Source organism: Pseudophryne corroboree, chromosome 9 (assembly GCF_028390025.1).
Source record: "Pseudophryne corroboree isolate aPseCor3 chromosome 9, aPseCor3.hap2, whole genome shotgun sequence".
In the NCBI taxonomy this organism is placed as follows: domain Eukaryota; kingdom Metazoa; phylum Chordata; class Amphibia; order Anura; family Myobatrachidae; genus Pseudophryne; species Pseudophryne corroboree.
The window spans coordinates 425128301-425155334 of record NC_086452.1 but is presented as its reverse complement, the minus strand read 5'-3'; the positions used below and the strand labels follow the sequence as shown (position 1 = coordinate 425155334).

Sequence of the window (27034 nt, the reverse complement as noted above, 5' to 3'; positions counted from 1 at the left end):
TCTGGGGTCCTCTGAAGACCCTAGCTTGGTAAAGCACGTTGACGAGGTAGGCTTGGTATATTAAGGTTTAAAAGATCAAGACAATAGAAATTAAAGATTAAAAAGTTATGGATTACTCAAAAAGTTCACCTTGTATTGTATGTGTTTTAAGTGAGGCTGTGTCTTTTTATTGTATAAATCACACAGAGGGTATATTCTAGGATGAAGAGGAGCAGGTTTCGAGTAAGTAAATATCAATTATGCCGTTTATCAGATTGAAAATTTCTGTTGTTTCATTCTCTTATCATAAAAATATAGGGGATAGGACATATCCCAATTCAATTAGAGAGAACCGATGTTGGGCTGTGGTACTCCAAATACCTGCAAAGTGAGCCAATATTATTGAATAGCTCACTGATAATCACATTTATATATATATATATATATATATATATATATATATATAAGCCAAATAAATATTTTGGGCCTGATTATGAGTGTGCAATGTATCACCAATATTTGAAAGAATGTATAGATTTGTTAGAGAAGAGTAATAAAGACCAGCCATTTCTGCTTTTGCTCATCTGTTAGCCATCAAATGAGCAATGAGAGAGTGATATCGCCAAAATTTCTGGTATGAAGTAGAAGGAAGTATAGTAATACAATTCTGCTTTCCAAGGTAAGTATAGTAGTTTACTGCTTCATATATCTACAGTACTTGGTATTCCCAGGAGGTCTCCCTTACTGGTACTGACCAAGCCCAACACGGCTTGGCTTCCAAGATCGGGCATATCCAGTGTGGTATGGCTGTAGCTAATGGTGTGCTCCAAGTTGGGTCAGTATTTGCCAACAGTTTATTGGGCTCAAAGATAGAAAAAGATGAATGTTACACTTCTGCTTTCCAAAAAAACCCCTCTGTTGCTTGAATCGGCATTGCAGAGTGTGATCTCAAGAATGGATGAGAGAGTGTATTTGGTAAGAGAGAGCAGAAGAATAGTGATGGATGGTGATTTTTTGGGTCTTTGAATCCACCTGATAAGTAGTCACGAGTAGCTGAAAGCTTACATAAAGTCAAATTTATACCGATTTTATACCAAATACTGTGGGTTGCAGCCGGGAGCCTGACACAGGTGCTACCAGACTGCAACCTACCTCAGGCCCCTTTCCCACCACATTTACCAACCCGGCATATTGCCGGGTTGGTGACATTGCTGATGACACGGCAGGGGCTGCACTTGGAGATCACATGATCTCCAAGCGCCGACCGTATATTCTCTGTAAATGGGAAGCCGGATCGATGCGATCCGGCTCCCGTTTACACAGCACAGTTTGTTGGGTTGAACCCGTGTTCAACCCTGCAAACTTCCCGAGTTGGAATACCAGGTCACTCGATCCGGATTATTCCAACTCCACCCTTTTACACTGAGCAACACCTTGGGTTATGCACATTCATGTGCAATAACCCGTGTTATATGCTGGCGGTGTAAAAGGGGTGTTAGTGTCCCAGTGATACATATAACTTGAATCCAGCTGATAAGTAATCACAAGTAACTGAGAGCATGCATAGAGTAAGAGTATGAATCACAACAATAACATATGTAACTTAAGTCCAGCTAATATGTGATCGCGAGTAGCTGAAAGCTTGCATAGAGTCAGGTTAAGTGTCTCAGTAATACATATAACCAGTAGCGGATCTTGCCACGGGCAAGCAGGACTGTTGCCCGGGGCGCCGCCTTCCGGAGTGCGCCGCACCATGGCAAGATTCGCTACTGTGCCCCCCGCTGTGTCCCCCGCAGTGAAGGGAACTAGACGCTACGCGTCTAGTTTCCCTTCCTGGAGAGGACCTTTGCTGTGCGGTGCACGATGACGTCATCGCGCACCGTACAGCATTGTGGGACTGACAGACGCTAGGGGTCATATTTGACCTCTAGTGTCTGTGTATGCTGTACTATGGTAGAGACGTCATGACGTCTCTCCCATAGATCCGAGGAGAGGAGCGGCACCGGCGGCGGCCTGCAGCGGGGATTGTAAGTATTATTTCTCTAACGTCCTAGTGGATGCTGGGAACTCCGTAAGGACCATGGGGAATAGCGGGCTCCGAAGGAGGCTGGGCACTCTAGAAAGATCTTAGACTACCTGGTGTGCACTGGCTCCTCCCACTATGACCCTCCTCCAAGCCTCAGTTAGATTTCGTGCCCGGCCGAGGTTGGATGCACACTAGGGGCTCTCCTGAGCTCTTAGAAAGTTATAGTCTTAGAATTTGTTATTTTCAGTGAGACCTGCTGGCAACAGGCTCACTGCAGCGAGGGACTAAGGGGAGAAGAAGCGAACTCGCCTGCTTGCAGCCGGATTGGGCTTCTTAGGCTACTGGACACCATTAGCTCCAGAGGGATCGACCGCAGGCCCAGCCTTGATGTTCGGTCCCGGAGCCGCGCCGCCGTCCCCCTTACAGAGCCAGAAGCAAGAAGATGGTCCGGAAAATCGGCGGCATGAAGACTCTGTCTTCACCAAGGTAGCGCACAGCACTGCAGCTGTGCGCCATTGCTCCTCTCACACACTTCACACTCCGGTCACTGAGGGTGCAGGGCGCTGGGGGGGGCGCCCTGAGGCAGCAATAAAAACACCTTGGCTGGCTAAAATACCTCAATATATGGCCCCAGGGGCTATATATGAGGTAAATACCCCTGCCAGAATTCCATAAAAAACGGGAGAATAGGCCGCGAAAAAGGGTCGGAGCCTATCTCCTCAGCACACTGGCGCCATTTTTCCCTCACAGCTCGGCTGGAGGGAAGCTCCCTGGCTCTTCCCTGCAATTCTACAGTACAGTAAGAGGGAAAAGAGAGGGGGGGCATTAAAATTGGCACTGTATACAGTATATTATATAAAAGCTATTAGGGACATAACTCAGTTAGTCCCTGTATATATATAGCGCTCTGGTGTGTGCTGGCATACTCTTACTCTGTCCCCCCAAAGGGCTTTTGTGGGTCCTGTCCTCGTTTAGAGCATTCCCTGTGTGTCTGCGGTGTGTCGGTACGGCTGTGTCGACATGTTGAATGAGGAGGCTTATATGGTGACAGAACAGAGGCCGATATATGTGATGTCGCCCCCTGTGGGGCCGACACCAGAGTGGATGGATAGGTGAAAGGTATTAACCGACAGTGTCAACTCCTTACATAAAAGGGTGGATGACGTAACAGCTGTGGGACAGCCGGCTTCGCAGCCCGCGCTTGCCCAGGCGTCTCAAAGGCCATCAGGGGCTCAAAAACGCCCGCTCTCTCAGATGGCAGACACAGATGTCGACACGGAGTCTGACTCCAGTGTCGACAAGGTGGAGACATATACACAATCCACTAGGAACATCCGTGACGTGATCCCGGCAATAAAAAATGTGTTATACATTTCTGACTTTAACCCAAGCACCTCTAAAAATGGGTTTTAGGTTTGGGGAGAAAAAACAGGCAGTGTTTTGTTCCCCCATCAGATGAATAAATGAAGTGTGTGAAAGCGTGGGTTCCCCCGTTAAGAAACTGGTAATTTATAAAAAGTTACTGATGGCGTACCCTTTCCCGCCAGGTGGATAAGTTACGCTGGGAGATATCCCCTAGGGTGGATAAGGCGCTCACACGTTTGTCAAAAAAGGTGGCACTGCCGTCTTAGGATACGGCCACTTTAATAGGTACCTGTTGATAAAAAACAGGAGGCTATCCTGAAGTCTGTATTTACACACTCAGGTACTAGACTGAGACCTGCAGATAGTGCTGCTGCAGCGTGGTCGGTGACCCTGTCAAACAGGGATACTAGTTGGAAAACATATTAAAGACGTCGTCTTATATATGGGGGATGCACAGAGGGATATTTTGCCGGCTGGCATCCAAAATAAATGTAATGTCCATTCTGTCAGGAGGGTATTAGAGACCTGTCACTGGACAGGTGATGCTGACTTAAAAAGCGCATAGAGAGCCTTATAAGGGTGAGGAATTATTTGGGGATGGTCTCTGGGACCTCGTATCCACAGCAACTGCTGGGAAGAAATAATTTTACCTCAGGTTTCCTCACAGACAAAGGTACAGTCCTTTCGGCTTCAGAAAAGCAAGCTGGTCAAATGGCGCTTCCTTTCTGTACAGAGACAAGGGTAGAGGGAAAAAAGCTGCACCAGTCAGCCTGTTCCCAGAATCAAGATTCTTCCCCCGCCTCCTGTGAGGCCACACCATGACGCGGGTGCTCCACAGGTGTAGCCAGGTACGGTGGGGGGCCGTCTCAAAAATTTCAGCAATTAGTGGGCTCGCTCACAGGTGGATCCCTGTTTCTTTCAAGTAGTATTTCAGGGGTACAAGCTGGAATTCGAGATGTCTCCCCCCAGCCGTTTCCTAAAATATGCCTTGCTGACAACTCCCTCAGGCAGGGAGGCTGTGCTAGAGGCAATTAATAAGCGGTATTCCCAGCAGGTAATACTCAAGGTGCCCCTACTTCAACAAGAGCGGGGTTACCATTCCACACGGGTTGGGGTACCGAAACCGCATGGTTCGGTGTGACCCATTTTATATTTAAAATCCTTGAACACAAAAATTCAAGTTCAAGATGGAATCGCTCAGGGCGGTTATTCCAAGCCTGGACGAGGGGGATTACATGGTATCCTGGGACATCAAGGATGCTTACCTGCTTGTCCCCATTTACCATCCTCGCCAGGAGTACCTCAGATTTGTGGTACAGGATTACCATTACCAAGTCCAGACACTGCCGTTTGGACTGTACATGGCACCGAGGGTGTTTTATCAAGGTAATGGCCGAAATGTTGATACTCCTTCAAAAAAAAAAAAGGGAGTTGTAATTATCCCGTACTTGGACAATCTCGTTATAAGGGCGAGGTCCAAGGAGCAGTTGGTAGTCGGGGTAGCACTATTTTGGAAAGTGCTACAACAGCATGGTTGGATTCTAAACAGTCCAAAGTCACAGCTGGTTCCTATGACACGTCTACTGTTCCTGGGGATGGTTCTGGACATAAACCAGAAATAGTGTTTCTCCCGGAGGAGAAAGCCAAGGAGTTGTCATCTCTAGTCAGAGACCTCCTGAAGCCAAAATAGGTAGCGGTGCATCATTGCACGCGAGTCCTGGGAAAAATGGTAGCTTCCTACGAAGCAATCCCATTAGGCAGGTTCCATACAAGAACTTTTCAGAGGGACCTGTTGGACAAGTGGTCCGGATCGCATCTTCCGATGCATAGGCTGATAACCCTGTCTCCAAGGACCAGGGTATCTCTACGGTGGTGGCTGCAGAGTGCCCATCTTCAAGAGGGCCGCAGGTTCGGCATACAGGACTAGGTCCTAGTGACCATGGATTCCAGCCTTTGAGGCTGGGAGGCAGTCACACAGGGAAGAAATTTCCAGGGACTTTGGTCAAGTCAGGTTATTTCCCTACACATAAATATTCTGGACCTGAGGGCCATTTACAATGCCCTGAGGCCGGCAAGGCCTCTGCTTCAAAACCAGCCGGTACTGATCCAATCAGACAACATTACGGCAGTCGCCCATGTAAACCAACAGGGCGGCACAAGAAGCAGGATGGCGATGGCAGAAGCCACAAGGATTCTCCGATAGGCGGAAAATCATGTGTTAGCACTGTCAGCAGTGTTCATTCCCGGAGTGGACAACTGGGAAGCAGATCTTCTCAACAGACACGACCTCCACCCGGGAGAATGGGGACTTCCTCCAGAAGTCTTCCAATAGGATTGTACACCATTGGGAAAGGCCACAGGTGGACATGATGGCGTCCCGCCTCAACAAAAAGCTATAAAAAATATTGCACCGGGTCAAGGGACCCTCAGGCGATAGCTATGGACGCTCTGATAACACCGTGGGTGTACCAGTCGGTTTATGTGTTCTCCCCTCTGCCTCTCATACCAAAGGTACTGAGAATAATAAGAAGGCGAGGAGTAAGAACGATACTCGTGGATGGCCAAGAAGAGCTTGGTACCCAGAACTTCAAGAATTTATATCAGAGGACCCATGGCCTCTGCCACTCAGACAGGACCTGCGGCAGCAGGGGCCCTGTCTGTTCCAAGACTTACCGCGGCTGCGTTTGTCGGCATGGCGGTTGAACGCCGGATCCTGAAGGAAAAGGGCATTCCGGAGGAAGTCATTCCTACGCTTACTAAAGCCAGGAAAGAGGTTACAGCAACTCATTATCACCGCATATGGCGAAAATATGTTGCATGGTGTGAGGCCGAAAGGGCCCCAACAGAGGAATTTCAACTAGGTCGATTTCTGCATTTCCTGCAAGCATGAGTGACTATGGGCCTTAAATTGGGTTCCATTAAGGTACAGATCTCGGCTCTGTCGATTTTCTTTCAAAAAGAACTAGCTTCAGTACCTGAAGTTCAGACATTTATAAAAGGAGTGCTGCAGAGTCAGCCCCCGTTTGTGCCTCCTGTGGCACCTTGGGATCTCAACGTGGTGTTGAGTTTCTTAAAATCACATTGGTTTGAACCACTAAAAACCGTGTATCTGAAATATCTCACGTGGAAGGTGGTTATGTTATTGGCCTTGGCTTCTGCCAGGCGAGTATCAAAGTTGGCGGCTTTGTCTTGTAAAAGCCCTTATTTGATTTTCCATATGGATAGGGCAGAATTGAGGACTCGTCCCCAGTTTCTCCCAAAGGTGGTGTCAGCGTTTCACCTGAACCAGCCTATTGTGGTGCCTAGGCTACTAGGGACTTGGAGGACTCCAAGTTGCTAGACGTTGTCAGGGCACTGAAAATATATGTTTCCAGAACGGCTAGAGTCAGAAAATCTGACTCGCTGTTTATCCTATATGCACCTAACAAGCTGGGTGCTCCTGCTTCTAAGCAGACTATTGCTCGTTGGATTTGTAGTACAATTCAGCTTGCACATACTGTGGCAGGCCTGCCACAGCCAAAATCTGTCAATACCCATTCCACAAGGAAGGTGGGCTCATCTTGGGCGGCTGCCCGAGAGGTCTCGGCTTTACAATTTTGCCGAGCAGCTACTTGGTCAGGGGCAAACACGTTTGCAAAAATTCTACAAATTTGATACCCTGGCTGAGGAGGACCTGGAGTTCTCTCATTCAGTGCTGCAGAGTCATCCGCACTCTCCCGCCCGTTTGGGAGCTTTGGTATAATCCCCATGGTCCTTACGGAGTTCCCAGCATCCACTAGGACGTTAGAGAAAATAAGAATTTACTCACCGGTAATTCTATTTCTCGTAGTCCGTAGTGGATGCTGGGCGCCCATCCCAAGTGCGGTTTATCTGCAATACTTGTACATAGTTATGGTTAACTAAATCGGGTTATTGTTGAGCCATCTGTTGAGAGGCTCTATTGTTTCATACTGTTAACTGTGTTTCATATCACGAGTTGTACGGTGTGATTGGTGTGGCTGGTATGAGTCTTACCCGGGATTCAAAATCCTTCCTTATTGTGTACGCTCGTCCGGGCACAGTACCTAACTGAGGCTTGGAGGAGGGTCATAGTGGGAGGAGCCAGTGCACACCAGGTAGTCTAAGATCTTTCTAGAGTGCCCAGCCTCCTTCGGAGCCCGCTATTCCCCATGGTCCTTACGGAGTTCCCAGCATCCACTACGGACTACGAGAAATAGAATTACCGGTGAGTAAATTCTTATTTTTTTTTTGTGCATGTGTGTGCAAGCGGCGCTACGCTACAGGGGGCACAAATGTGGGCACAACTCTATAGGGGGCGTAACTGACCACGCCCCCTGTATGAAGCCACGCCCCTATTCTCTGCCCGGGGCACCAAAATACCTAGAACTGGCCCTGCATATAACTTATCTTGAAATCGGCAATCTTGAATCTAAGTCAGTTTTCCCATTTCCTGCACAGTTTTTGAAACAAAAGGGTGTACTGCGACTTTGACAAGTGTGTACTGCGACTTTGACAAGTGTGTACTGCGACTTTTGAATCACCTTGTATATACAACACTTCACTACTGTCTTAAATGAGTACCAGTATTAAGATTGGGTATACATTGCATATATACAGGAACAGACATAGGGGGTCATTCCGACCCGATTGCACACTGCGCTTTGTCGCAGCTGTGCGATTGGGTCGGAACTGCGCATACGCTGTGGCCGCATTGCGCAGGCACGCCGTTGCCCAGCGGCAACGCTAGCGAGGAAAGCGGTCGCAACGGCGACCGCAAGAAGATTAACAGGAGGGAGGCGTTCCGGGGCATCAACTGACCGTTTTCTGTGGTGCGGCGAACGCAGGCGTGTCCAGGCGTTTGGAGGGCGGATGTCTGATGTCAATTCCGGGACCTTCAACGCTGGATTCATCGCACAGGGTAAGTAACGCTTACCCTGGTCTTGTTCTGCACAAAACTTTTTTTGCATAGCAGGGCTGCACAAGCGATCGCAGCCTTGCTATGCAAAAAAAACACTCCCCCATAGGCAGCGTCTAGTTGATCGCATGGGCTCCAAAAAGTTGCAGCGTTCGATCAACTCGGAATGACCCCCATAGGTGCCTGTGACACAATATTTCACACAGTATCAGGCAGTATTCAAATATACAATCCCACAGGGTCTTGTAGGTCAGGACCGCCGTACCAGTAGTAACAGAGTATACATATGTATGGGAACAAATATAAGTGCCTGTAACACTGTATTTCACAACTACAGTAAGTACCAGTATTAAAGTAGGGTATACTAAATAAAGTGGGGACCCCTGCAGGAAGCGTAGGTGTACCGCCAGTTCACACAGCCAGATGCGCTGATGTATATCTGCAGATATATGAGCATTGGCTGTGCTGCAGGGACGATGCAGCATGACCATAAATAATGTCATAAACAGACATATCGGGTGTACAAACCCACCGACCCTCTAGCATAGGGGTGGGCAACATGCGGCATGTGGGACGGATGCGGCCCGCGGACCGATCCTGCCTGGCCCGCTGTCCCCAACCAGTGTGCAATGACAAGCGGCCCGAATGGATGAGCCGCTTGTCATTGCGCTACACAGCTCCCAGACGCGGCGCCGCTGAGGAAATCCCGGTCACGTCACAGGGTCTGCTGACCGGGATTTCCTCTGTGACGTCATGAGCGGGGCGGCACGGGGGCGGAGCCACAGCAGGAGTGGACAGCGGGCAGCAGCAGCGACTCCGTGCAGCACAGCGGGCAGCGCGGATAATCTGGCAGCAGGCAGCAGGGATCTGGCAGCGGGGATCTGGCAGCGGGCAGCAGATCTGCCACTGAAAAAAAAGGTAGAGGGATCTGTGCTTAACTTTCAAAGCTGCTATATGGGTCCAGGGGAGAGGGGGAAGGGGGTAGAGACTGCTCTATGGGTTTAGGGGAGGGGGTGGGTTGGGGAGTAGAGACTGCTATATGGTTCCGGGGGAGGGGAGGAGCTAGTAACTGTGCCCAGGGAGAGACAGGAGCGGTGAATAACAGCATTACACAGGATGCTGTTTGTTTGTTTTCAGCATTGTTTTTTTATTTATTTATTTATTTATTTTATTACTGGATTAATGTGTTTTTTTTAGACATTTGTATTTTGGCTGTAAAAAAACTACGTATGCAATGTAATGTATATTGTGGTGTGTGTTATTATAGTTATATATACTATGTTTTTATAGTTATATACATTACTATGGGCCTAATTCAGACCTGATCGCTAGCAGGTGATTTTTGCACTGCTGCGATCAGGTCGTCACCACCTACAGGGGGAGGGGGAATTCGCTGTGCAGGTGTGTGATCACAAGTGCAGAGAGCTGCACAAACAAAAGTTTGTGCAGTCTCTGTACAGCCCAGGACTTACTCTTCCAGTGCGATGATCAGAACCGGAGCTGACATCAGAAACCCTCCCTCTAAACGCCTGGTCCCTCCTGCATTTTTTCTCCTCTCAGTCGTCACCCACAAATGTCCTCTTCCTGTTAATCACCTTGCGATTGCCCGTGCGACCGCTTTGTTCGCACCATTCCGTTGCTGCCTGGTGCTCCCCGTCGCTGCGGACCGACGCACCTGTGCATTGCGGTGCATACGCATGCGCAGTTCAGACCCGATCGGTATTGTATATACAAGATATTTTGTGTGCGGCCCTCGAATATTCACTGGAAGTGTTAAGCGGCCCCCCAGCTGAAATAATTGCCCACCCCTGCTCTAGCGGTATATCGGCCGTTCGATCCGATATAAAATCCAGTGTGTACCCAGCTTTAGACCTGTGCGAGGGATGAGATATCAGGAGCCGATTATGAGGTAAGAGCTGCAGGAGGAGAGCTCTGGTCTGAGATATAAGCAATGTAAATAGAAAGCGTTGGGCTGAGAGATAAGAGACATGGTTCATGGCGGATTATTCCATGAAAGCTCGGCACATGTTTGCGTGTCTGTTAGTGCTGATTCCTTCCTCATTTTGCTTAATCACTCAAAGTTGAAGTTCCCCAAATCCTTTGGCAGGTAGGCAATAACCACTGTGCTGTTTAATCGGTAAATACACACCTGAACGTAGGGCGCAAACTGGGCTGAATTGTTAATACAAAGCACAAACAGACAGAGCATTCATGCAGTTTTCTAATCGTTACCAGGGAAACGCTTAACTGACAAAAAAAGACTGGACGCTTGTATATTAAAGAATACAACTATACAATCACTACTGTGTTTATTGTTTAGGATTTTTTAATTCCTTTTTCGGTATAATCCCTGTTCTTTTCCATCTCTCCCAACCTGTCAGTGGCATGATACTGTATGCCAGGGAGAGAAAAGGTAATTTCCCCATAAGTTAACGCCCATCTCCAAGTCGTATAACCAGCAACCAAGACATCAGTATTGGGACATTAATGAATATTAGGTAACGTCTGACCTCAGTGGGTTTTCAGATTTAGGCAAAGATTTATCAAGCCTTGGAGAGTAATAAATTGCAAAGTACCAGCCAATCAGCTTCTAACTGTCATGTTATAGGCTGTGTTTGAAAAAAATGACAGTTAGGAGCTGATTGGTTGGTACCGTGCAATGTATCACTCGCCATGGCCTAATAAGTGCCAACCAAGAGCACTGCGTTCTGCTAGGTTGGCAACATCCACTCGTTAAAAGGCCACTGAGGAACCAGTAGAGAAATTACACTCCAACAAACCTCTTTCCACTTTGGCACTGAGCACTAATCTACAGATTGCATGGGGGTAATGTGATTGGGGTCATCTGGGCATCATGCGCTGCGTGACCACTGGTCTGAAAGGCGCTTGTGTGGTTCCAGTTTATGGGCAATGCCAATTAGCTGTTTGGAATGTTTTGGTTTTCTAACCAGACACCACAGCATTCCGTAGGGATCAAGCACTGAATGGGGAACACTTACTGCAGTGTTCTGACAGCTGAGTCTCATTAGCGTGTCTGGGAATAGCATTCTCCCTTTTAATGTTGGGCTTGATTCTGAGTCGCATGCAAAGTGGCTGTAGTTGAGATGGGAGTGTTTGGAGGGAGGCCAAGTACAGTACTACACGATCATGCACGGAGCCATAGCAGGGCACTTTTGCACCATGGACGAGCTCTCGCCACTTTCTGCTCCCAGCACCTGATGTCACCCAAAAAGTGTCTGGGATGCATCCTAAGGTCTCCCTTTTTGGCACCGTATGTCCTGAAGACAGGTGCCGCTGGTGCATAGACAGATTAAGGGGGGAAGTGGAGAGCATACTGTACCCCGGGCCCCCCTTTGTCAAGGGGGCCCCCGGCCAGAGGACACTGACATCACTAGCTTTACCTCTTATGCAGCAGCAGAGCCAGGCAGCCAGAATGCGAGCAGGATAGTATGCAGTGCAAGCAGAGACACAGGAGTATCAGGTTTTATGAGCTACCTATGGAGCTTTCTTACTAGAGAAGAGATAGTAGGGTGGAGAGGGCTGTGACACAAGGATCCCCGCCTGGGTATCTTCATCCTGTGTAACCTGTTATCTAATGAGGGTCTAGAGAGAGACCTCCTGAGTCCTGTCCCAGCATGTATGAAGTACAGAGGTGCTGCTATTCTTGCATGTGACAAGAAAAATTATAGATTTTATTTTTCTATGTGCATTTCTCATACGTCCTAGAGGATGCTGGGGATGCTTCAAGAACCATGGGTTATAGACGGGATCCGCAGGAGACATGGGCACACTATAAGACTTTGAATGGGTGTGAACTGGCTCCTCCCCGTATGCCCCTCCTCCAGACTCCAGTTAGATTCTGTGCCCAGTGAGACTGGATGCACACGGAGGAGCTCTCCTGAGTTTCTCAGAAAAATACTTTATTTAGTTTTGTTATTTTCAGGGAGACCTGCTGGCTACAGGCTCCCTGCATCGTGGGAGTGAGGGGAGAGAAGTCAGACCTACTTCTTAAGAATTCAAGGGCTCTGCTTCTTAGGCTACTGGACACCATTAGCTCCAGAGGGTTCGATCACTATGGTATGCCTAGCTGTTTGTTCCCAGAGCCGCGCTGTCCCCCCTCACAAAAGCCGGAAGATAGAAGCCGGGTGAGTATGAGAAGGCAGAGGACTTCAGTGACGGCAAAAGAGGTACCGCGCAGCGGCCACGCTGCGCGCCATGCTGCCATGCTGCCACGCTTATCACAGCACTGCAGGGCACAGGGGGGGGCGCCCTGGGCAGCATGAGATCTCAGATCAGACTGGCATGTATAGTAACAGTGCTCCGGGCAACAGTTCAGGGACCCCCGCCAGTATAATCAGTATTTTGAGCAGGACTGAAACGCGCCATGTAGGGGGCGTGGCTTAGCCGCACAGCTCTGACCAGCGCCATCTTCTCTCTCCTCAGAAGCTGCAGAGACGCTGACCCTGTCCTCCGCACTGCTGTACAAGTAACAGGGTGAAAAACGGGGGGGGGCGCACAAAGCAATTTGGTGCTGATTGATTAAATTAAAAGTGCTAACAGAGCTGGGCAGTCACCTTACTGGCCTCAGTACCGGGATAGGCGCTGGGTGTGAGCTGGCAGATCTCTCTCTGTGTCCCTCTTGCATGCTTTATTGTAGGTCTGTCTCCTATAGCCCCAGTGTGCTTGTGGCTGTCGGTACGTGTGTGTCGACATGTCTGAGGCGGAATGCTCTTCCCAGGAGGAGGCTGGAGTGGGGACAGAAAATACTGTGAGAGTGGCTGTGTCGGCACCGCCGACGGATGATTGGGTGAATATGTTGAGTGTTTTAAATTAAAATGTGACAAAATTGGCTAAGAGATTTGATAAATCTGAGTTTAAGAACCAAACATGGAGAAAATCCATGGAAGATGCTTTGTCACAGATCCAGACCCCTTCGGGGTCGCAGAAACGTGCATTTGCCCAGATAGTAGATACAGATACCGACACGGACTCTAATTCCAGTGTCGGCTATAGTGATGCCAGATTACATCCAAAACTGGCTAAGAGTATTTGGTACATGATTGTGGCGATAAAGGACGTACTACATATTACTGAGGACCCTGCTGTCCCTGATACAAGGGTCTGTATGTTTAAAGGAAAGAAACCTGAGGTAACGTTTCCTCCCTCTCATGAACTGAACGCACTTTTTGAAAAGGCTTGGGAAAATCCTGACAAAAAGATACATGTTCCCAAAAGAATTCCATTGGCATATCCGTTTCCCTCTGGGGAAAGGGAAAGGTGGGAGTCAATCCCAACGGTAGACAAAGCTTTATCGCGTCTATCCAAAAAGGTGGCGCTTCCGTCCCATGACACGGCAGAACTAAAGGATCCGGTGGATCGTAAGCAGGAAAATACACTAAAATCCATTTTTGTCACTACAGGGTCGCTACTCAGGCCTGCCGTTGCTGCGGCATGGGTGAGTAGCGCTATTGAAAAGTGGGTAGATAACTTGTCATCTGAGGTAGATTCCCTAGACAGGGATAGTTACTTTTGACTCTGGGTCACATCAGGGACGCTGCAGCATATTTAAAAGAAGCTGTAAGGGATATTGGCCTCTTGGGTTCAAGGGCCAATGCCATGGCGGTCTCTGCAAGGAGAGCGTTGTGGTTACATCAATGGAATGCTGATGCTGACTCTAAGAAGGTGATTGAGGCTCTACCGTTTAACGGTAGAGTTTTGTTTGGCGACGGCCTCACTGACCTGGTGTCTACGGCTACTGCGGGTAAGTCTTCCTTTTTACCTTATGTCCCTGCACATCAGAAGAAATCGCCTCACTATCAGATGCAGTCCTTTCGGCCCAATAGATTAAAAAAAGGACGTGGGTCCTCCTTCCTTGCTGCGAGGGAGAGAGGAAGAGGAAAAAGGTCACAGGCTGTGGCAAGTTCCTAGGAGCAGAAGTCCTCTCCGGCTTCTACCAAATCCACCGCATGACGCTGGGGCTCCTCTGCGGGAGTCCGCACCAGTGGGGGCACGTCTCAAGCTCTTCAGCCACGTCTGGGTACACTCGGACCTGGATCCCTGGATAGTAGACATTGTAACCCAGGGGTACAAGTTAGAGTTTCAAGACGTGCCCCCTCACCGATTTTTCAAATCAGCCTTGCCAGCTTCTCTTCCAGAAAGAGAGATAGTAAGCACTGCGATACTAAAGTTGTGTCAAAATCAAGTGATTGTCACGGTACCCACCGTCTCAACAGGGGGAAGGTTTTTATTCGAGCCTGTTCGTGGTCCCGAAGCCGGATGGCTCAGTCAGACCGATTCTAAACCTAAAATCCCTCAATTTCTTTCTGAAAAGATTCAAGTTCAAGATGGAGTCTCTACGAGCAGTGATCTCCAGTCTGGAGGAGGGGGATTTTATGGTGTCGGTCGACATAAAAGATGCATACTTACATGTCCCCATATATCCTCCACATCAGGCTCACCTGAGATTTGCGGTGCAGGGTTGTCATTACCAATTTCAGACATTGCCGTTTGGTCTTTCCACGGCTCCGAGGATTTTCACCAAAGTAATGGCGGAAATGATGGCTCTCCTGCGCAAGCAGGGAATCACAATTATCCCGTATTGGGACGATCTCTTCATAAAGGCGAGGTCCAAGGAGCAATTGTTGAAGAATGTTGCCCTTTCACTGACGATTCTGCAATAACATGGGGGGTAATTCCAAGTTGATCGCAGCACAAATTTTTTTAGCAGTTGGGCAAAACCATGTGCACTGCAGGGGAGGCAGATATAACATGTGCAGAGAGAGTTAGATTTGGGTGGGTTATTTTATTTCTGTGCAGGGTAAATACTGGCTGCTTTATTTTTACACTGCAAATTAGATTGCAGATTGAACACACCACACCCAAATCTAACTCTCTCTGCACATGTTATCTCTGCCTCCCCTGCAGTGCACATGGTTTTGCCCAACTGCTAAAAAAATTCCTGCTGCGATCAACTTGGAATTACCCCCATGGTTGGCTCCTAAATTTGCCAAAATCACAGTTGGATCCAACGACATGGCTGTCGTTCCTGGGTATGATTCTGGATACAGAATTGCAAAGAGTTTTTCTTTCAGTTGAAAAAGCTCTGGAAATAAAGAACATGGTAAAACAGATTCTGAAACCGGCAAAGGTGTCAGTTCTTCGCTGCGCTCGGTTGCTGGGGAAGATGGTGTCAGCCTACGAGGCCATTCCGTTTGGCAGGTTCCACGCCAGGGTGTTTCAGTGGAACCTGCTGGACCAGTGGTCCGGGTCTCACATGGACATGCACCGGAAAATAATTCTATCTCCCAGGACCAGAATTTCACTTCTGTGGTGGCTGCACAGTTCTCACCTTCTGGAAGGATGCAGGTTCGGGATTCAGGACTGGATCCTGGTGACCACAGATGCAAGCCTTCGAGGCTGGGGAGCAGTCACACAGGGAAGAAATTTTCAGGGAAAGTGGTCAAGCCAGGAAGCTTGTCTACACATAAACATTCTGGAATTAAGAGCCATATACAACAGCATACTGCAAGCAGAACATCTTCTTCAAGGTCTGCCGGTCTTGATTCAGTCAGACAACGTGACAGCAGTGGCGTATATAAACCGCCAAGGCGGAACGAAGAGCAGAGCGGCGATGGCCGAGGCCACGAAAATCCTTTGCTGGGCGGAAAAGCAGGCCAGCGCTCTGTCAGCGGTCTTCATTCCAGGAGTGGACAACTGGGAAGCAGACTTCCTCAGCAGACACGATCTCCATCCAGGAGAGTGGGGTCTTCATCAAGAGGTCTTTGCAGAAGTGACAAGTCGTTGGGGAGTTCCTCAAGTTGACATGATGGCGTCCCTCCTCAACAAGAAACTTCAGAGATATTGTTCCAGGTCAAGTGACCCTCAAGCGATAGTGGTGGACGCTCTAGTGACACCGTGGGTGGTTCAGTCGGTCTATGTGTTCCCTCCACTTCCACTCATTCCAAAGGTGATAAAAATTATAATATAAATTACAAGAAGAACAAGGGTTCAGGCGATCCTCATTGTTCCGGATTGGCCAAGAAGGGCCTGGTATCCAGATCTTCAGGATTTGCTCATAGAAGATCCCTGGCCTCTTCCTCTTCGGGAGGACCTGTTACGACAGGGGCCGTGCGTGTATCAGGACTTACAGGAATAAAGGGTATTCCCAGTGAAGTTATTCCTACACTTCTTCAGGCTAGAAAAGAAGTAACAGCAATCATTACCACCGTATTTGGAGAAAATATGTGTCTTGGTGTGAATCCAAGAAGGCTCCTACGGAGCAATTTCACCTGGGGCATTTGCTCCATTTCCTACAAGCAGGTGTGGATGCGGGCCTAAAGTTAGGCTCTATTAAGGTACAGATTTCGGCCTTGTCGATCTTTTTTCAAAAGGAATTGGCCTCTCTTCCAAAGGTTCAGACCTTCGTAAAAGTCGTGCTGCACATCCAACCTCCCTTTGTGCCCCCTGTGGCACCATGGGACCTTAATGTGGTGTTGCAATTCTGGCAACCACATTGGCTTGAACCTTTGCGCAAGGTTGAGTTAAAATTCCTTACTTGGAAAGTGGTCATGTTGTTGGCCTTGGCGTCTGCAAGGCGAGTGTCTGAGTTGGCGGCTTTGTATCACAAGAGCTCCTACTTGATTTTCCATGCTGATAGAGCGGAGTTGAGAACTCGTCAGCAATTTCTACCAAAAGTGGTTTCATCTATTCATGTTAACCAGCCAATTGTGGTGCCTGTGGCTACTGACGCCCTGGCGGAGTCAAGGTCTCTCGATGTGGTTAGAGCTTTGAAGATCTATGTCGCCAGAACGGTGCAGATTAGGAAAACAGAGTCTCTGTTTGTCCTGTGGGCGCCCAACAAGATTGGGGCTCCTGCTTCTAAGCAAACTATTGCGCGTTGGATCTGTAATACGATTCAGCAGGCTCATTCTACGGCAGGATTGCGTTACCGAAATTAGTGAAGGCCCATTCTACCAGAAAAGTGGGCTCATCTTGGGCGGCTGCCCGAGGGGTCTCGGCATTACAGCTTTGCCAAGCTGCTACTTGGTCGGGATCAAACACCTTTGTGAAGTTTTACAAGTTTGATACCCTGGCTGAGGAGGACCTCTTGTTTGGTCAATCGGTGCTGCAGAGTCATCCGCACTCTCCCGCCCGTTGTAGAGCTGTGGTATAAACCCCATGGTTCTTGAAGCATCCCCAGCATCCTCTAGGACGTATGGGAAAATAGGATTTTAATACCAACCGGTAAATCCTTTTCTCTTAGTCCGTAGAGGATGCTGGGCGCCCGTCCCAGTGCGGGCTGTATCTGCAGTTATTGGTTATAGTTACAGGTTGAGTTGAGTTCAGTCAGTTTGTGACTGATGTTGATCATGCCGTTGCATGCGTTGTTGTTGAATGCCATGTTGTACAGCGTGTTAGTGGTGTGAGCTGGTATGTATCTCACCTTAGTTTCAAAATAATTAAATAAATCCTTTTCCTCGAAATGTCAGTTTCCCTGGGCACAGTTCCTATAACTGGAGTCTGGAGGAGGGGCATAGGGGGAGGAGCCAGTTCACACCCATTCAAAGTTTTATAGTGTGCCCATGTCTCCTGCGGATCCCGTCTATACCCCATGGTTCTTGAAGCATCCCCAGCATCCTCTACGGACTAAGAGAAAAGGATTTAACGGTAGGTATTAAAATCCTATTTTTAAGGTTATTTAAATTGTCTTTGTTCCACTACAAGAAAATTAGGTGGAGCTATAAACAGTACTCAGGCATATTAAACTATTAGTTTAAATCTAATATACCCCATTGGTTTAAATGTAATATACACAATCCATACATTCCAACATGACCCGTACCAGGAGGGACAAAATACTCTACCTGGACTTCCTTCTGAAGTTATGACAGCAATCACCTTTCTAATCAATTAAATAGTTCAACATAGGTGACACCAATCATAGTATAAGATGAAAAGGTAGAGAGCATCTTGTCCCTCCTGTGACGGGCAGAGCCGGCCCTAGCCAATTTGATGCCCTAGGCAAAATTTTGTCTGGTGCCCCCTAGCTCCGCCGCTAGTTCTGCATCTGTACCTGCAACGCTCAGGTAGTGGGGCCCACCGGGGGGTTACCCTGTGGGCCAGTTCAACTCTGCACAATGCCACACAGTAATTACCATAATACATATAATTCCACACAGTAAAGGAACCTTACACATATGCCCCACATTAGTAATGCCCATAATACACATAATGCCACACAGTAATGCACCTTACACATATGCCCCACATTAGTAATGCCCATAATACACATATACTGCCACAGATACTGCCACACTTGCTGGTTATACAAAAAGATCAGTATCAAACATGTAGAAACTGTCCATTCTCTTCACTATTCAGAGTGTTTGCTGGTGTCTGTTACTCCCGTTAACTGCATGCCCTTTACTTTATACTGTGGGAGCTAAATGCTCTGCCCTCCAGTCTGATGTGTCCAAAAGTCACGCTGCACTGATGTTTCATATAGAAATAGCACAACGCAACTTACTGACCACGTTACAGTACTAGATGGCAGGGGAATTTTACGGCATGGACTGACTAGGAAATAAAGTGTGGGGAGAACACTGCCCATGTAATGTCCCTGCAGACACCTGGGAATTGCACAGGGATAAGGGACACACGCAGGATGGCAGGGTCCCCCTCCCCCATGTGCACAAGCAGTATAGGTGATGTCAGGTTTCTGTGAAGCATTCTTCCAAAATACACGTGTTATCATAAGAAGCCATCCAGTAATAACCTTATATAGTCATTGAAAATGTCACAGGTCCAGGAATTGCATTTACTGGGCTTCTGCTGTCTGTCTGATCTCTCACAAGTCAGGGGCATTCAAGCATGTCGGAGGAAGTTTAAGGCACAGTGTGCATTTTTTTGACAAATGTAAACAGCAGTGTATACAAGTACTGATTGAATACATTTGGAAAGTAACAGTTAGTTTGCGGACTGTCCCTCTCAGCATGAGATACTGCAGGGACATGCTTGGATGCCCCTAGACATGCTTGAATGCCCTAGGCAAATGCCTAGCCTGCCTATAGCTAAGGCCGGCTCTGGTGACGGGTCATGTTGGAATGTATGCACAGTCTAATATACTCCCCCCCCCCCCTTCCCCCCTCCACTTCCACCGGGGCCCCCCCTGTCTTAAGTGCCCCAGGCACTCCCAGGGCTTAATCCGGCCCTGGGCTGGTGCAGTGACGGTGCAGCTCCCTCAGCCTTGCACACAGTTGCACACCTCTAGTTACGACACATGCGTATGCTGTTTGCCAGCACTCCACTAACACTGGTGGATGCTTTCTTCATTTTCCGTCCACAGAATATGTTTTTGACGGCGTGATTAAGATTTTTTTTTATTCCTTTAGTCTTTTATGTAAATTTGTATGTTGCAATACCTTCTAATAAGCCAAGACAAACAGAAATATGAACTTTGCTTTAAGTGCTACGTGCAATGGAACTGTGAAAATGGCTTTAGTGGCAGCTGTGACATCATAATACTTAAATCGCACATAACGTAGGGCGTTACTGCTGTAGCCCAATCAAGCTGTCTCTCTGAATTAGGCATGAGGGTTTAGATAGAATGATGCACTGTAAGGAAGATAATTTATGTAGATAGCAAGTTTACTGCAGTGATAACAGCTCTATTGCTTGGCACTCAGTCATTCAGGGTGGAGTGCTGTATGGTTCCAGTGAGTGATATACCAGAATTGGGCTGTCGTTTCTAAATCCAGAGGAATGTACGAGATAAAGATACTTACCTATTAATTCCTTTATCTCATACATTGTCGGACTAATGATTTATGTATCCCTTCTGATTTACTAAAAGCTGAATGCATTAGATACCCAAGGGATACACTGAGTAGAATTTAATAATTAGATGTCCCCAATGGTGTCTAGAGAGTATGAATTAGGTTAAAATATTTAGAGCTGACCGAAATTAATGTACTCTGTGATTATTGTTCATGTTGCTATCTCCATACTGTGGATTTAATATCATCGTGTGGACTTTGTGGGCGGGATGTACTAAGCGGAAAATGCGGTAAACTCCCTGTTTACCGCATTTTCCTGATGTATTAACCCCCGGCCGGCAGGACAGCGCCGCGGCAGGGTACGCCAGCTTTAGCTGGCGTACGTCCATAGAAGCCTATGGGCTTCTCTCCGCGGCGCTGTGTGAGGGATCCGATCGGATCCCTCCCAGCATGCCCTGCGGCCACCCCCGTCACCCCACGCATGCGCAGACTGACTTCTGGGGCCGAATCCCGAAAGTCAGGCTGCCGCTGCGCATCGCGGAGGACAGCTCTTATCGGAAGAGCTGTCCTCCGCAATGCTGATCGCATATGTTAGTACATATGCGATCAGCATCGTGGCGCAGGGCGGCGATGTACATTAGTACATCCCATGCCCTATATGTCAAACGAAATGGATACATGCTGTGAGACAGCAACATGAATAATTATGACTTATCAATATTTTCCAAATCTGACACAAATTTAGAAAATCAAAATCTTTTACTGTTTTTGATTGGTATATACTCCCCTTCCAAAGAAGCTAAATAAGAAGCTGTGGTGCTTTCCTGTTGAAAATAATAATCTATAACAACAAAACTAATGTGGGTTCAACTATATACATGATTCCATATTCCCGCTATATCAAGAATCTTGATTTTCGTAGGATTATAATGTTTATAACTGAGTAACGAGGAGCAACTCATTGATTGACAGTTACCATGCCAACCAGATGCTATTCACGCTGTGTCACTGATAGCGCCCACAACACGTCTTTATGACACACAAGTATTTGAGTCTCGCGCTATTTTGTGGGGAGACGGCGGTCACGTGACCGGCAGTACAGACACAGGAAGTGACTCCGCTTCCTGTGACCGCCGCGTGGAACGCAAGTGCGGTCCAAATAGCGGCGATGTCACAACCCAGAGTGACCTGGAAATTATTCCCCTAGCTGCAAATGCTTAAAAATAATTAAACAATTCGTAACTTTGGCGTTTAATGGTCATCTATGGGAGTGATAAGAGAATGATGTATATTGAATTTTTTCCGGGCCAGTGTGGAGATATGGTTTATGAGATCAAACCATGTGTCCCCTATGGCCCGGAAGCAGTACAAATAGATATCGAATTTGTTATTAAAATATAAGGTGTTATGGTTTAATAATGCACAAAATAGAATTTACCGATCTGAGTCTGTCCGAGGATTATGCCTATATTATAAATAAGGTGAAATTTTATTGTTTTAAAGGATTTTTAAGGTAATTTGAAGGATTGAGTGAACAGCTGTTGTCTGTTGAGTAATCAATAAGGGTATAAATATTTGGTCAGTGTACCCATACAAACCACCTTTGATAAAGCTGCAGTGCCTGCAGCGAAACGCGTCAGGAAGCCACCTTTGGGGTCACCAGCTATATTCATCACACTGCCGAACTGTATCCGGACCAACACTGGAGTTTGAACTTTGCAGCAAAACAAGTGAGACGTTTAACCCTTTGGGACCATCACCAATCCTTCAGATTCAAGGAGGACACCGCGCTAATTTAGGACCCTCAAAACCGGGCTGGTTTTGACTTGATGTAAGAGACTTTCTCATGGGACTTTACCTCTAGCGGTTTTTTGTTAAAATTTAAGGGTGAGACTGCGTTGTCAGTCCGTCTCTATATTCTACTATCCAGTTATATCGTTAACAGGAACGTGATACATTGATACTGGCATGAACTATTGTGACCCTATTTTTAGTAATACTTGTTAGGAATTACCATATATATGGTTTTATCTGGTTTTAATTTCATACCCTATTAAATGTGTAAAAATTATCACTCAATCCTTCTTATTATAATTTTTTAATTTATTAATACATCAGCGCTGCTATTTGTTGTTGTTTGTTTTTGCATTGTATGGTTTGGGGCGTGACTATCCCAAACGTTGTTAGCAGCAGCATTAGAGACACAGGAGCCAGTAGCGCCCGATTTTCCAGTTTTTGGTAATCCCTTTCTTGCAGATACCCGGGAGATCACTAGTGTTCAGAAAAAATAACTCGTGGTACCATAGTTCCTCTTGTAAAGCTGAGCCTTTGGGAGATCAGCCACATAGCTATCACAATCTGCAGAAGGCGTCAGCCGCTGGGAGCAGCAGAATCATTACAGCTGGATCTTCTTGTGGCCACTGATGCACTGTACAAGTAGTTCATAACCAGTGAAGGAGCTGTCAGTGCAGCAAAATAATCGCTGGAACCAGTGCCGCACTAAACCCTGCAGAGGCCCCAGGGCAGGCGAAATCTGCCCCCTCCTCACAAATTATCTCCTAATATGTTTTTAATTCTCCCAACCAACAGTCTACGATCTGGAAACTGTAATGTGAATCTGATGTCTATGGTTTTATGCACTTTAAGGCCCTCATTCCGAGTTGTTCGCTCGCTAGCTTCTTTTAGCAGCATTGCACATGCTAAGCCGCCACCCTCTGCGAGTATATCTTAGCTTAGCAGAATAGATAACGAAAGATAAGCAGAACTGCTACTAAATAATTCCTTGCAGTTTCTGAGTAGCTCCAGACCTACTCCTAGACTGCGATCATCTCAGTCCGTTTAGTTCCTGGTTTGACGTCACAAACACGCCCTGCGTTCGGCCAGCCACTCCCCCGTTTCTCCAGACACTCCCGCGTTTTTACCTGGCACGCCTGCGTTCTTTAGCACACTCCCGGAAAATGCTCAGTTACCTCTCAGAAACACCCACTTCCTGTCAATCACTCACCGATCAGCAGTGCGACTGATAAGCGCCGCACGAACACCAGCAAATCTACTAAGTTTTGTGTTAAATAACTTAGCGCATGCGTGCTGCGTACCATGCGCATGCGCATTTTCCACCTAATCGCTGCGATACGAAAAACGGCAACGAGCGAACAACTCGGAATGACCACCAAAGTTGTTAATGGGTACATTACATTAATACAGTATTTTCTCTATAGCAGGGATGTGGAACCTTTGGCCCTCCAGCTGTTGTTGAACTACATATACCAGCATGCCCTGCTACAGTTTTGCTCTTTGACCATGCTAAAACGGCTGCAGGGCATGCTGGGATGTGTAGTTCAACAACAGCTGGAGGTTCGCAGGTTCCCCTCCCCTGCTCTATAGAGTCTTTAATGTAAAATTTCTGTTTCTTTGAGTCGATCTTTTGGAAACAATATAAGAAATCTTGATTGTAGATTAAATCAGTATTATCTTGATCCGTTGTCACGGGGCTCCTAAAAGGTGCAAGGCCCATAGGCCAGTGCCTGCTCTGCCTATTTGGTAATCCGGCACTGGCTGGAACCGTCTCCTGTTGGACTCATTTAGACATCTATTAACACTGGAAAATTCCCAGTTGGATTAGCAGTTAAAGTGATTAAATTGAGGGCGAGCAGTGACTGCTTTCTTTCCCTGCCCATAGACTAACATTTGTGCTTGCAGTTGTAGCGGGATACGGTCATTAGGTCGACAAGAATTAGGTCGACAGTCATTAGGTCGATCACTATTGGTCGACATGCACTAAGTCAACATGGTCATTTGGTTGATATGTACTAGGTCGACATGGAAAAAGGTCGACATGAGTTTTTAACTTTTTCCCGTTTTTTTTTTTTTTTTTTATATATATATATTTTTTTTTTCATACTTTATGATCCACATGGACTATGATTGGGAATAGTAACCGAGCGCAGCGGTAGCGGAGTGAGGCACCTTGCCCGAAGCATGGCGAGCGAAGTGAGGGGACACGGTGCACTAATTGGGGATCCTCGTCACTTTATGAAGAAAACAACGCCAAAAAAAGTGAAAAAAATCATGTTGACCTTTTTCCATGTCGACCTAATGACCATGTCGACCTAGTGACCATGTTGACCTAATGCATGTCGACCAATAGTGGTCGACCTAAGTCTTGTCGACCTAATGACCCATACCCGTTGTAGCAATGGTAATCGTTAATGGAAAAAAAGCTTTTTTAGGTGTCATTCCATCTCCCCCCAGATATTCCAGGTAACTCTGTAGGGGAACTCTAATGCCAATGGGTGCTGCAGTGCAGTGTTTGCTTCGGAATGCGGTCAAGATCCCGCCGGACGGAATCCTGGCGGTCGGAATACCGACACCGGAATCCCGACCGGCACAATCCTGACATATTTTCCCTCTGTGGGTGTCCACGACACCCATAGAGGGAGCATAAATTAGTGTGCCGAGAGTGGTGAGCGCAGCAAACCGCAAAGGGCTGTGTTGCGCTTGCTCCCCTGTCAGGATTGTGCCGGTCGGGACTCCGACCGCCAGGATCCCACCCGGCGGGATTTCGTACTGATCCCTTTGTTTCTACTGCCACGGAACCCTTGCCCTGATCCTGCTTAAACTGCTGTAAGGATGAATGCAACGCTGAGTGAAAACTTTGTAACTGCTAGCCCAAACTGGCTTCATATATACGTGCAAAGTTATCACATGTACCTGATAGCCAGCTATTGCTGAGGGATTATAACCAGCGAGAATGGTACAGCCAGTGTTTATGTGATTCTTGACCCATGTCTGATCTAATTTACCCTGTCCACACGCAGCAAATATTTCTCCATATCTTGCACAATTATTTCATTATAACACGTAATCTCCTTCTGGGACAGTGCCACGTACCAGACAGGCATTTAGCATAAATTAACACACTGACAAACACTGTCAATGGATCAGTAATTGTCGCACATCAAATACAAGCACAAAGCCAAACCTGTCCTTATGTACCATCCTGCAGTAACTAAACATGGAAGTGACAGTTGTAAATCGTTGTGGCTCTTGACAGTTTGCATGGAATAATATTTACGGCATTTGATGCCAGCATTTGAGAACAATATCCAGGGACACTTTGTTGCTGGGCAGGGACAGTCCTAAAGTCACTCTACATCCGGCCTCACCCCTGGGTAGTATTTGAAGCTCTATCTGTTGTAGAACTACAAGCCCCATCCAAGACATGTCTTACAACAGGCATTGGTGACCTGTGACTTCTGCGTTGTTGTGGCGCTACAGTATAGAGGTTGCGTAATCATCCGTGGAATCCTACACCTCCATCCGAGCATAAACTGTAATACAACTCTCTTGTATTTTGTAAAATCAGCTTCAGGCAATCAAAGCGAACACAATAAACGCTCTTTCACACAGTTTATATAGGTTGCTTAGCACAGTATTACATTCATCTCCATGTTCAGGAGTCCTGTATTCATTCCATCGCGTGCAAACTGACCACGTCCTAGAGACATTGCCGCAATGAGCCGTATTCTGCATTCAAAATAATTAAAGGGTTCAAAAGGAAAGCGTTCACAAGCAAATCTCACATAAGGGGGGTACCCACGGAGCGATCCCATTCGATTTTAAGAATGATCTCTCCGTGTGTACCCCCCACAGCGATAGTGATGCGCAGCCCCGGGCATCGCTATCGCTGGTGTTAGATTGGCCTGCATGCAGGCTCAATCTAGCAGGTCGCTCATTTCACCCAGTGGCCCCCCATCTCATCTCGCACGCTCAGCACTCATCGTGCTGTGCTGAGCGGGTGGAGAGATGTGTGCTGAGCGGTTCGCTCAGCCACATCTCTCCCCACATCTGCCTGTGAATACGGGCCTATAGAGAGTTTGTTACCTTTTAGGGGTCTATTCATTATCACTTAAGGTGGGTACACACGGCAGCTGATACTCCCAATCATCCGTCCTGTGTGGCCTCAGCGTGACCCCCTTTCAGCTCCAGCAGACTATAGCACAGTGTACACGCTGCTCCTACAGGTTTCTATGGGATCACATGGTCGACGCTTTAAATATTAAACAGCACATAAGATTCAACCATCCAATCCCGGCCGTTGCAGGAGCGTTATAAGGTGTTTATTGGCTTAAGGCACTGCCTACACACGGATACAAGCATTTTGCCGATCCTTCAATATCAGATGTAAATCCAAGGATCGGAATAATGATTGTATCCGTGTGTACCCATCTTTATGGGCCCAATCATTGTTAACGCTCCAAAGTGGCTGCCCATGTTTTCAACAAACTTTGAAAAATGGAGTTTTCAGTGTTTGCTTGCGGGAAATGACGCTATCTTCACAGAGCGTTAGTTGCAGATGGCCCGTTCCTACCTATTGGAAGGAGATACGGAGTGCGAAGAGGGATCCAAACCAATCCCTCCACTTCCAGCAGCGCTCTTGCACCGACACTCAGATTAGAGAATCTCTCACTGCTGGTAATTAGTGGTGACAGTTATAGGAGCTGGTCTTGAGCAAAGGGAGCAATACTGTTCACCCCCGACAATTAATTATTACTATCCTTTATTTATATGGCACCACATGGGATCCGCAGCGCCCAATTCCAGAGTAAATAAATAAGCAAAACATGAAGACAGTGACTTACAATTCAATACAATATAGGACCATACCTCCCAACTTTTGATTTTGCTAAAGAGGGACACACGCGCGGCTTCGCCGTGCGCACTCCCAAAAAGGGGCGTCACCTAAGAAAAGGGCCGTGGCTTGCGATCGGGGGTCCCATTTTCGCTCTGTGAGACGCTGGCATGCCCCCTCTTCCTCTGACTCCAGTGGATAGACGCTGTGCGCATGCCACAGCGTCTATTCACCGCTGCTCTGCTAAGCAGGGCAGCGAGTGCATGAGCCTCCCAACTGCCCCCCCACCGCGGGACACTGTGGCCCGCGGGACAGTCCCCAAAAAACGGGACTGTCCCGCGAAA

At 47.4% G+C, this 27034-nt stretch overlaps 1 protein-coding gene across 4 annotated transcripts in view; it reads left to right on the top strand.

Moving 5' to 3' along the window:
* The window catches only part of IL17RC (interleukin 17 receptor C), a 176510-nt gene that overhangs the window by 16968 nt on the left and 132508 nt on the right, over positions 1–27034 (top strand). Inside the window, exon 1 of one of the 4 annotated variants that reach the window (XM_063940952.1) lies at positions 9758–10194. The exons of the other annotated variants lie outside the window; for them this stretch is intronic. The gene's annotated coding sequence lies outside the window, so the exon portion shown is untranslated. Of the gene's footprint in view, positions 1–9757; positions 10195–27034 lie in introns of those variants that run through there. 4 annotated transcript variants of the gene reach the window in all.